Here is an 11,431-nt window from a genome sequence, read left to right on the forward strand (position 1 = left end):
TGGTAAAATCTTTTGGATATTTTTACATAAACACTGCCTCCCTTTGGATTAAATATAAAATGTAATAGTTCTGTTTCTTTTGCTCTGTAATCATGCCTTCCCCGAAGCCACACGATACCAGAAAGCAGGTGTCCAATCAGGCCTGTATTGGATTTTAATAGTTAATAAGAAACTGATTGATGGTGGCAGCTAATAATCTTTCCTGAGTTATCGTGGAGTTAGCAGTGATCGTACGGGGGTATATACACATATTCCATGCGTTGGAATCCGGAGGTGTGTATGCCATACGCTCACTGTTAGCTTTCCAATAACTAATAAGAGAACAGCCTGCGCCCCCTTCGGTTGATCATCGGCCAATTGTGTAATTGTCCGGACGATAGGGGGCAGCAGAGAGCTGTTCGTTCCAGAGATCACAGTGGGTGGTCTCTGTGAGTAATCGGGATTGTGTGAATCCCTGACATGAAGTAATTGACTTCTAGGGATCCTTGTGGCTCTAATGATCTGGTCATCAGTGAAGGTGGGGTGGTAGCCTTGGTTTAAAAATGGGTTCAGTTTTCATCCCTGTCCGTTGGGCTGGAACAGATACGATTATATCTAAGGGCCTGGCTGTAAACAATGGACTTTTTAATGTGTTTCGGGTGGAAGTTGTCCCATCTGAGGTATGTGGGACGGACATTTTTAAACCAAGTCTACCACCCCACCTTCACCGATGACCAGATCATTAGGATCCCTAGAAGTCAATTACTTCAGTACAGAGAAAAAGAGGAAAATAATCGTGTACCTCTGGTGGTGACCTACAATCCACAGCTTGAGGTACTGAGAAAAACTGCTAAAAAACATCACCACATCCTACACAAGGATGACCGGCTAAAAACAATATTAAAGACCCTCCCTTGCCTCATGATTCGAAGTTCAATGCCCTCCGATCCACCAAGAGGAACTTTTACAGATTCCCAACACACAGCACCAGATTCCCGGGACATTCACATGTTCCTCTTCCAATGTGGTGGACTTAATTCTGTGCACTATCGGTCCTTTTGGGGGTCCCTATGTGGGAGAAACAGGACAGAAACTGAGAGTTTCAGCTCCTTAACATGTGCCACCCTGTTTTTAAAGGGACCAGAAGTAATTGGACAGTTGACTCCAAAGCTATTTCATGGACAGGTGTGGGCAATCCCTTCGTTATGTCAGTCTCAATTAAGCAGATAAAAGGCCTGGAGTTGATTTGAGGTGTGGTGCTTGCATTGGGAAGGTTTTGCTGTGAAGTAAACATGCGGTCAAAGGAGCTCTCCATGCAGGTGAAACAAGCCATCCTTAAGCTGCAAAAACAGAAAAAACCCATCCGAGAAATTGCTACAATATTAGGAGTGGCAAAATCTACAGTTTGGTACATCCTGAGAAAGAAAGAAAGCACTGGTGAACTCATCAATGCAAAAAGACCTGGGCGCCCACGGAAGACAACAGTGGTGGATGATCGCAGAATAATCTCCATGGTGAAGAGAAACCCCTTCACAACAGCCAACCAAGTGACCACCACTCTCCAGGAGGTAGACGTATCAATATCCAAATCTACCATAAAGAGAAGACTGCATGAAAGTAACTACAGAGGGTTCACTGCACGGTGCAAGCCACTCATAAGCATCAAGAAGAAAAAGCCTAGACTGGACTTTGCTAAAAAACATCTAAAAAAGCCAGCACAGTTCTGCAAGAAGGTTCTTTGGACAGATGAAACCAAGATCAACCTCTACCAGAATGATGGAAAGAGGAAAGAATGGTGAAGGTGTGGTACAGCTCATGATCCAAAGCATAGCACATCATCTGTAAAACACGGCGGAGGCAGTGTGATGGCTTGGGCATGCCTGGCTGCCAGTGGCACTGGGTCACTAGTGTTTATTGATGATGTGACACAGGACAGAAGCAGCCGAATGAATTCTGTTGTATTCAGAGCCATACTGTCTGCTCAGATCCAGCCAAATGCAGCCAAACTGATTGCTCTTCGTTTCATACTACAGATGGACAATGACCCAAAACATAAAGCCAAAGCAACCCAGGAGTTTATTAAAGCAAAGAAGTGGAATATTCTTGAATGGCCAAGTCAGTCACCTGATCTCAACCCAATTGAGCAGCATTTCACTTGTTAAAGACTAAACTTCAGACAGAAAGGCCCACAAACAAACAGCAACTGAAAACCACCGCAGTGAAGGCCTGGCAGAGCATCAAAAAGGAGGAAACACAGCGTCTGGTGATGTCCATGAGTTCAAGACTTCAGGCAGTCATTGCCAACAAAGGGTTTTCAACCAAGTACTAGAAATGAACATTTTATTTACAATTATTTAATCTGTCCAATTACTTTTGGTCCCTTTAAAAACAGGGTGGCACATGTTAAGGAGCTGAAACGCCGAAACCCTTCATCCAATTTTAATGTGGATTCCCTCAAATGAAAGCGGAAAGTCTGAACTTCAACTGCATCTGAATTGTTTTGTTTGAAATTCATTGTGGTAATGTCTAGAACCAAAAGTAGAAAAATGTTCTCTCTGTCCAAATATATGTGGACCTAACTGTATTTTATAGAAAAAAATATTTTTTTGCATCTCTTTATTCTGAGAGCTATAACTTTTTTATTTTTCGGCTGATGGAGCTGTATGGCGGCTTGTTTTTTTGCGGGACGAGATGATGTTTTCAGCGGTACCATTTTTATTTATATTCGTCTTTTTGATCGCGTGTTATTCGATTTTTTGTTTGGCGGTATGATGATAAAGCTTTGTTTTTTGCTTCGTTTTTTATTTATTTTTTTTACCGTGTTCACTGAAGGGGTTAACTAGTGGGACAATTTTATAGATCAGGTTATTCCGGATGCGGCGATACCAAATGTGTGTACTTTTATTGTTTTGTTTTCATAATATTTATTAATGGGTATATTATATTTTTATTTTTGGTGGATTATTTTTTTTATTTTTATTTTTTTATATTTTTACAATTTTCTTTTATTATTTTTTTTAACTTTCTGACACTTCTGATCGCAAAGACGTACTAATACGTATCGGGCTCTTAAAGCCTAGGGCGCAGATACGTATTAATACGTCTTGGGCTTTAAAGGGGTTAAAGCTGTCAAACAGTCGCAAATCATGCACACGGGAGTGATTCAAACATATCACCGAGTACACTATCAGCTTAAGGGACCACAGCCCTAGCTGGAAGAACACACATCTGCTCCATTGAACATTGCTGAACCCTCAGAGACATTTTGAAGTACCCAGGTTGGGACAGTGAGGTCACCTTGCCACATACCTCCATGGATTGTCAGCTTCATAAGTTTGTCGTTACCTCCTCTCTGTGGGTGCCTGCCTAAAGAGGGTTGCCACTGGTGGAGGTAATTAGCCCTGGAAGTTCACAGCGGCTTTCATTTCGGCGAGCCAGCGAAAGGGTGAGACTCTATAACTTGCACTATCTTGTGTATTTGCTGAGACTGTTCTTTATGTCATTGTGTGTTTGGTGGTTCAATAAAGTGTTGCCACACTGTTTTACCCGCACCCTGTCTGATTAGTGTTCTGCCCACAGGAAACCCTGTGTCTCCACATTTTGGTGGCAACAGTGGGATACTACTCAGCCCTTCGGATCTGGGGGAGCTGCAGGGGACTGGTGTTCGTAGACACCATCCAAGGGCTTCACAACGAGGGAGGCATATAGACAGACCCAGCAGACCATAGGTGAGGCATATTGTGAAGAGCTGCACACTTACTAAAGACTGAGACTTTTCCATCACGTAGCACCGGTTCCGTCGATATTATTATTATGTTTTATTAGTGATATACTTGTTATGTTTTATAGAGTTCTGCTTGCTCGTCAGTATGTGCACTAGATTCACTTGTAAAGTGTCCAGCATTCTATTAATCTCATTAGTGATTTGCTTGCTCATCAGTTCAGCTTCAGGTATCAATGCTTACATTCAATGACCATATCTCAGGAGCCTTAAACCATTGTTCTCTGAGAGGGCCATCACCACAGGGGTCACCAGTGATGGGCATCTGAAAGATTTTTCATTCTTACAGCTAAAAGCAAATGTCTAAGGGGAAGGGGGCTGTCCCAGGGAGGGAGAAAAGAGAAGCCATGTGTTTAGTGGGAAAGGTGTGGAAGGACCTCGAAGGAATATTATCGACACTGAGGTCCTGGATGATGGATGGATCGATGGGATATGGAGATCAGTACCGACTGGGCTGGATAAGCGTGCTACAGTTTGGGGATATGTCGTTGGGATTTAAACTTTCTTAAAGGACTGTGCTACTGGATACCTGTGCTTCCATCGTTTTATCTGTTGTATGGAGGATCTTGTGGACTGAGACAATTGTATTTTGGACATTTACCTGGAATTGCTGTATTACCACTGATGTAAAGAATAAAATATTGTTAACCTGCCTAGGTGATTATTAAGACCCCACAATCTCAGATCCTCACACATACACAGCAGGTTTCAGACTCCACCATGTACAATCCCACCAGCTCGGCCTTGGAAGGATGACCGGAGGGAATATACAGCCACAACAATAAACAGAGACTACAGGAGGTGTGCCAGGTTCGACGGATCGAATACCGAACCACCGACACTCGGTCAGATTTGGTGCAGGAATTGGTCCATTTGGAAGCCCAGAATGTCGTCGAGGACCATGAAAACTCCGCTGAAATGGACCCATAAGAATTAAACTGTTTGCCAAATCCAGGATCCAGTGGTAATCTGGAATCAAATACCCAGTCACTAGCAGCCCGAATCCAGGAATTGTTGATCGCATTGGGACCCGGAGTCTCAAGCGAGGAGAGGACATGTGTTATTGAATCAGTTTTGAGAGTTGCAGTATCCCTACCATCAATGCCGGACCCTACCTCCATGATGACCCACCATCAAGGAAATCATCTCCGCTACTAAGACTTACCTGTGTTTAATTAGTCCAGCCCAGGGGTTGATGAACATCTGCAAGATTTTGAGACCCTGATGCTGATCCATCAGATGCCCACAGCTGATTGGGCCAAATACTCGTGGACTAGTTTGACTGGCCAGGCACGGGATGCTGTCCGGTCGCTTGGGCCTCAGGACTGCCTGGACTATTGGACTATTAAGGATACCCTGTTGGCCCTTTTTACCATCACCCCCGAGAGATATTGCACCACTTTCCGGACATTGTCTCACCATGGGGTCTCCTATGCAGAATTTGGCAGTGAACTCCAACGGCACTGCAACCGCTGGCTCGATGGTCGGGCTGCCCACTCTGCTGATGCTCTCCAGGACATGATCGTACTCTAGCAACTTATAGAGAAAATGGCCCCAGAAATACTAGCGTGGGTAGCCGACCGGAAGCCCAAAACCCCAGAGCAAGCAGCCCGATTGGCCGACAAATTTACAGCCAATTAACCCCACTGGAGACCCGATATACCCATCGATCCCAGGAAACCCCTCAACCAAGGATTCAAGCGGCCACCATCCATTCCAGCAGGACTATCCCTCTACCCTGCAGAAAGCCCATCAGGACAAAGGTTTACAAACAGGATCCGTGATTTGCAAAACCCACGGCGCTGTTATACATGTGGACATCTTGGACACATGGCCAAAGATTGTCTGCAGGTCCAGGGCCCCATGCCTGGAGCCTGTCTGCCGGTCCATCCTTCCAGTGTCTGCCATGACAAGCCATCAGGGTCTGAGGGATGCTACCCCCCGGATACAGCAGCAGTGGATGAAGTAATATACCCTGTCCTTGCAGATTCACTACACTAAACAAGCTAACCTCCATCACCACATTCAGCTGGACAAGGTCGATGATATCCAGACCCAGGGACTTCTGAACCCTGGGTCTCCCATCATCCTGGTCAGCCCAGATATTGTCCCCTCAGAACGTCATTTACCAGGCCACCAAGTGGCCATCTCCCGGGCTGGGGATCAGCGCTCGGGGAATGGGTGCATTTATGTGAGCCGATATACGGGAAAAGGAGCTGGAGCAGTTGTTCCATCGGTACGGGTGGATCCTTACCATCAAATTGAAGAATCGCAGGATAGGTAATCCCTTACCGTTTGCCTTCATCAGTTTCCAGGATCCGCCAGATACGGAGGACACTGTGTTTAGATGCAATGGATATGAGTTTGCTTCACGTTGGTTACGTGTAGAGTTTCCCAGGTCATACCGGAGACCAGGGAAGGATATGGAGGTCCTTGCAGGAGGAACGGACCCCCTTCCCAGTGAACTGAATACAGAGTCTTCGTCTGAGAGCTTCCCCCATCAGGAAGTTGGCAGGATCTGAAAGACCATATGAAAGGAGCTGGAATTGTCTGCTATGCTGATACACAAGGATTGGCAATTGTGGAATTTATTCGCAAGGAAGATATGGAATATGCTTTGAAGAAACTGATGCCAAGTTTCGTTCACATGAAGGTGAAACCTCTTACATTCGTATGTGTGCTGAAAGATTTGGTGATGGACTGTCCCCAATAAGTGGAGAAGGATGACTGAGATCCTATCATGTCTGCCTAATTAAGAGAGGAGCAATGTGACGAAACAACTTCTTATCTTAATAAGCCAGACGTCTAGATTTGTTAAGCCAAGAGAAATACACTATTGTGTTTGTGTTGTCTTGCGAATGTATGTGTTTCTTTGGCTGGTCAAGAAGGACAGTGACTCAGTGTTTGGGAACAATGATGTTTGTTACTATGCTAATTGCATATTCTACTAAGCCAGCTAGTTTATTTACAAGAGCAGGGGGATAAGCTCAAACAAAGAGGACGGGCCGCCGGTGGAAGTGTCTATCAGAGGTAGACTACAACGACGTCTTTGACTTGCGAGTAATCTAATACCTATAGGGATACATCACTAATACACTGTGTTGCCAGTGAGATCTATGTCGCCATTAGGCGGCTTACGTTATTTAAATGAGCTAACGTCTTCCCATAAACATGCCCCCTGATGAAGAAAGGGCTAAACCTGCTTTGGGGCGCCGGGGATCTCACTCTACTCTATATACACAAACTTAAGTGAATGTAAGGCTATATGCACACAAAGTGATTTTAATGCGTTTTTGTGGCGTATTTTTGCTGCGAAAACGCATTAAAATCGCTTTTAATAGGTCTGCCATTTACTTCAATGCAAATCCGCATGTGCTGTGCACATCATGCAGAAATTTCCACTGCGAATTCGCATTGCGGTAAAACCCGCAGCAAGACCAATTCTAGTGCGATTTCGCTGCGAAATCGCCGCCATTGGCTTCCATTGGATCGCATAAGAGCCGCATGACTACATGTAGTCAATAAATATGTTATGCACACGCCCGGACTGACTGGCGTGTGCGGGTGTTGTGGTTCCACTGGACCATGAACCGGAGAGTGCCTGGAGGGGCGTGACTAAGTATCTGGCCGATCCGACCAAGATGGCGCGACGGCATACGACGCCAGTGCACCAGGGAGAAACCGGGCAGAGGGACCAGGTGCTACTCCAGGTCAAACTCCGGACACGGGGGTTGACCCACACAGGGATTACTGGAACAGGCTGGTTAGGCTGGCGCACAGACTGGAGGGTATAGGCAGGCACGACTGGTATGCAGGCAGGCGGGTAAAGGCAAGCGCAGCTAGAGTGCAGACGGGGAGGCACTAGCAGGTAGGAACACAGGCGGGATAGGACCCAGTACACACTGGGACTCAGGAACAATACAGGCAGAGGGGTACAGGCAAGCACAGCTAGAGTGCAGACAGGGAGGCACTAGCAGGTAGGAACACAGGCGGGATAGGACCCAGTACACACTGGGACTCAGGAACAGGCAGGTTAGGCTGGCACAGACTGGTGGATGTAAGCAAACACGGCAGGTATGCAGATGGGTGGATACAGGCGAGTATGCAGGCAGGGAGGTACTGGCCGAAAGGACGGGCTGGAGCACAGAAAGGTTAAGACCCAGTACAGACTGGGTCACAGAACCGCAGATGCGGTAGACAACCACAGCAGAGAGGGAACGCCCGAAGCGGTGGGCAAGAACAGAGCAGGACGGGGCTGCAGGAGCAGCGAGCACAAGCAGGGCAGGACAGGACTGCCGGAGCAGCGGGCAGAAGCAGGGCAGGACAGGACTGCCGGAGCAGCGGGCAGAAGCAGGGCAGGACAGGACTGCCGGAGCAGCGGGCAGAAGCAGGGCAGGACAGGACTGCCGGAGCAGCGGGCAGAAGCAGGGCAGGACAGGACTGCCGGAGCAGTGAGCAAAAGGGTCAGAGCGGAGCAAGGCTGCCGGAGCAGTGAGCAAAAGGGTCAGAGCGGAGCAAGGCTGCGGAGCAGTGAGCAAGGAGTCAGAGCAGGCTAGAACCGCCGGAGCGGTAAGCAAAGGAGTCAGAGCAGACTAGAACCGCCGGAGCGGTGAGCAAAGGAGTCAGAGCAGACTAGAACCGCCGGAGCGGTGAGCAAAGGAGTCAGAGCAGGCTAGAACCGCCGGAGCGGTGAGCAAAGGAGTCAGAGCAGGCTAGGCTGAGTAGGGGGGACAGGGCTCTGTTCACACGGAACAGACAGGAAGGGAAAGGCAGAGCCAGACACCCACAGGGTACTAGCAGAGAAGTAGCGAGTGGACCACAAACTCACAAACGGGAGTACAGAGACAACAAGCAGGAGTTAGGTACGAGTTCAGACTCTGCAGAAAAAGGAAGGGAACGGACATAGAGGCAAAACAGGTAAAGGATAGGAGAGAGTTCAGACTGGAACTGAGTGTACGGAGGAGACCGACACTGCAGCGGGATACAGGAGCGGGTCTGGGAATACGGCCCCCAGAGAGGCGGGACGAACAGGCAAGGAGCGTGTTCAGACAGGACAGACAAGATACAGGAGCGGGTCTAGGTAATCAGCCCCTAGAAGGCGGGAGGAACAGGCTAGGAGCGTGTTCAGACAGGTCAGACAAGATACAGGAACGGGTCTAGGTAATCGGCCCCTAGAAGGCGGGAGGAACAGGCTAGGAGCGTGTTCAGACAGGCCTGGAAATACAGCCTCCAGGATAGGCAGACAAGAGAACACAGAACGGGACCTGGCACCTTCAGAGTGCAAGCACACACTGAATGAAACACTATGCTCAGGCAGGAATAGATGGGAGCAGCTGAGCTATATACCAGGTGACAGACAGCAATAGGCTGAGGACGCACAAGGGGTGTGACCCACAGCAGGTACAAAAAGCAGGAAGTGATCGGGCGCCGCCCTTAAGCAGCAGAAACAGACACAAACAGACAGCATGGAGGGAAGCCAGAGAGACATTCTGGACTGGAGATCAAGTGTGCGCTCTTGCACAGTGGGAGATGGACCACCATGCAAGGACGCCGCCAGGTATGTTACAGTACCCCCCCCCTTACGCCCCCTCTTCTTCAGGCCTGCCAGAATCTTCCGCAGGGAATTCGAGGACCAGTCGTTCACTTCAAGGAGATCACTTCCACTGTCCACAGGAAAAACTGATCTCATCTGGTTAGCTAGGATGCTACCTCCTATCCAGCCATCCTCAGCAACAGACGAAACGGGTGGAGTACCAGGAACAGCACACAAGGAAGTCTCTTTCCACATATTTTCAGGTGGCACCCCAGAGGGTACAGGAGACAACTGGAAGTCCTTCACCGGGTTGGAGGGGGACAGAGACTTGGGGGTAATCTCTGCTTCGAGGTACATCTTGTCAAGCTCACAGGAAGAAATAGACGGGTTATCAGGTACATAATGAGGAAAAGTCACTGTCTCTTTGTTATCTGGTGGTACCCCGGAGGATTCAGGAAACAACTGGAGGTCCTCCGCCGGGTCAGAAGAGTGCAGAGGCTCAGAGAAAACATCTGCTTCAGAGTACACTAGGTCGGACTCACTGGACGAAGCAGGCGAGGTATCGGGTACCGAGTATAGGAAAGTCTCTGTCCATTCACCACCAGGTGGCACCCCGAAGGGTTCTGGAGACAACTGGCGGTCCTCCGCCTGGTCAGAAGGGTGTAGAGACTCACGGGTAACCTCTGCTTCAGAGTACACTAGGTTGGACTCACTGGACGAAGCGAGCGAGGTATCAGGTACAGAGTAAAGGAGAGTCTCTGTCCTTTCGCTACCAGGTAGCACCCCGAAGGGTTCTGGAGACAACTGGAGGTCCTCCGCCTGGTCGGAGGGGTGTAGAGACTCGGGAGTAACCTCTGCTTCGGAGTACACTAGGTTGGACTCACTGGACGAAGCGAGCGAGGTATCAGGTACAGAGTATAGGAGAGTCTCTGTCCTTTCGCTACCAGGTAGCACCCCGAAGGGTTCTGGAGACAACTGGAGGTCCTCCGCCTGGTCGGATGGGTGTAGAGACTCGGGGGTAACTACCACTTTGGGGTACCGATTGTCAGGCTCACAGGACGAAGCGGACAAAGTATCGAGTACCGAGTGTAGAGAAGTCTCTCTCCATTTGTCATCGAGTGGTATCCCGGAGGATTCAGGAGGCAACAGGGGGTCCTCCGCCAGGTAGTAGAGGTGCACAGACTCAGAGGTAACCACAGCTTTGGAGCATCCTTGGATATGCACACCGGTTAAAGTGGGTGAAGCATCTGATGCCGGGTGCAGGAAGTTCTCCTGTGTGGAGTCTGGATGGGCAGAAGTCTCTTCGGGCAGGAGAACCGGAGCACTACCCACGCACATTACCCGTTGGGGCTTCTCCGGGATACAGGGAGATGAAGCTTCAGTAGGGACTTCAAGGTTGGGGTCAGGAGGTCTCAGGGAGGACAGACCCTGGCGTGACGGCTTGCCTCTACGTCTAGCACGTCTGGACTGCCTCTTGAGGTTGGGAGATGTATTCAGGAAAGCGTAGTCACCCTGTGAAGATTCTGGGTGGACAGTAGTCTCATTGGGCTGGAGGACTATTGCGCTACCCACACACATTACCCATCGGGGCTGCTCCGGGATATTGGGAGGTGAAGCTTCAGCAGGAGCCTCCGGGTTAGGATCATCGAAGACCATTAGAAAGGCCACCAGGAAGGCCATTAGGTCCAGGAGGATCGGATCCTGTGTTTCATATAGGGGGTTGATCCATTCCAAGGCATCACCCGCCAGGTAAGACATAATGAATGCCACCTTAACCCGATCGGTGGGAAAACATAGAGGGTAGAACTTGAAGTGTAGCATGCATTGCTCCACAAATGCACGACTTTGTCTTGGATCCCCATAGTAACGTGGCGGATCCGCAGGAACGAGAGCAGATAGATCCATCTGGACGGGTGCGTAATTCGCCTGGAACTCAGCTGAGTAAAAAAAAAAAAAAAAATTATTTATTTATTTTTAATGCATGTATTCGCTGGAAAACTTCTCAGAGAGCGAAGGCCGTGGGGCTCAACGGGAACCATGGCCTGAGCATGCTGTTATGCACACGCCCGGACTGACTGGCGTGTGCGGGTGTTGTGGTTCCACTGGACCATGAACCGGAGAGTGCCTGGAGGGGCGTG

General features: G+C 48.9%; 1 pseudogene; it reads left to right on the forward strand.

Moving 5' to 3' along the window:
* Positions 1–1,752: 1,752 nt before the first annotated feature.
* On the forward strand, positions 1,753–6,487 carry LOC141244467 (serine/arginine-rich splicing factor 9 pseudogene; annotated as a pseudogene).
* The last annotated feature ends 4,944 nt before the right edge of the window (positions 6,488–11,431 follow it).

This window comes from Phyllobates terribilis, unplaced genomic scaffold, assembly GCF_046119375.1.
Source record: "Phyllobates terribilis strain yellow unplaced genomic scaffold, ASM4611937v1 Scaffold_1__5_contigs__length_1240528914, whole genome shotgun sequence".
NCBI classification, from domain to species: domain Eukaryota; kingdom Metazoa; phylum Chordata; class Amphibia; order Anura; family Dendrobatidae; genus Phyllobates; species Phyllobates terribilis.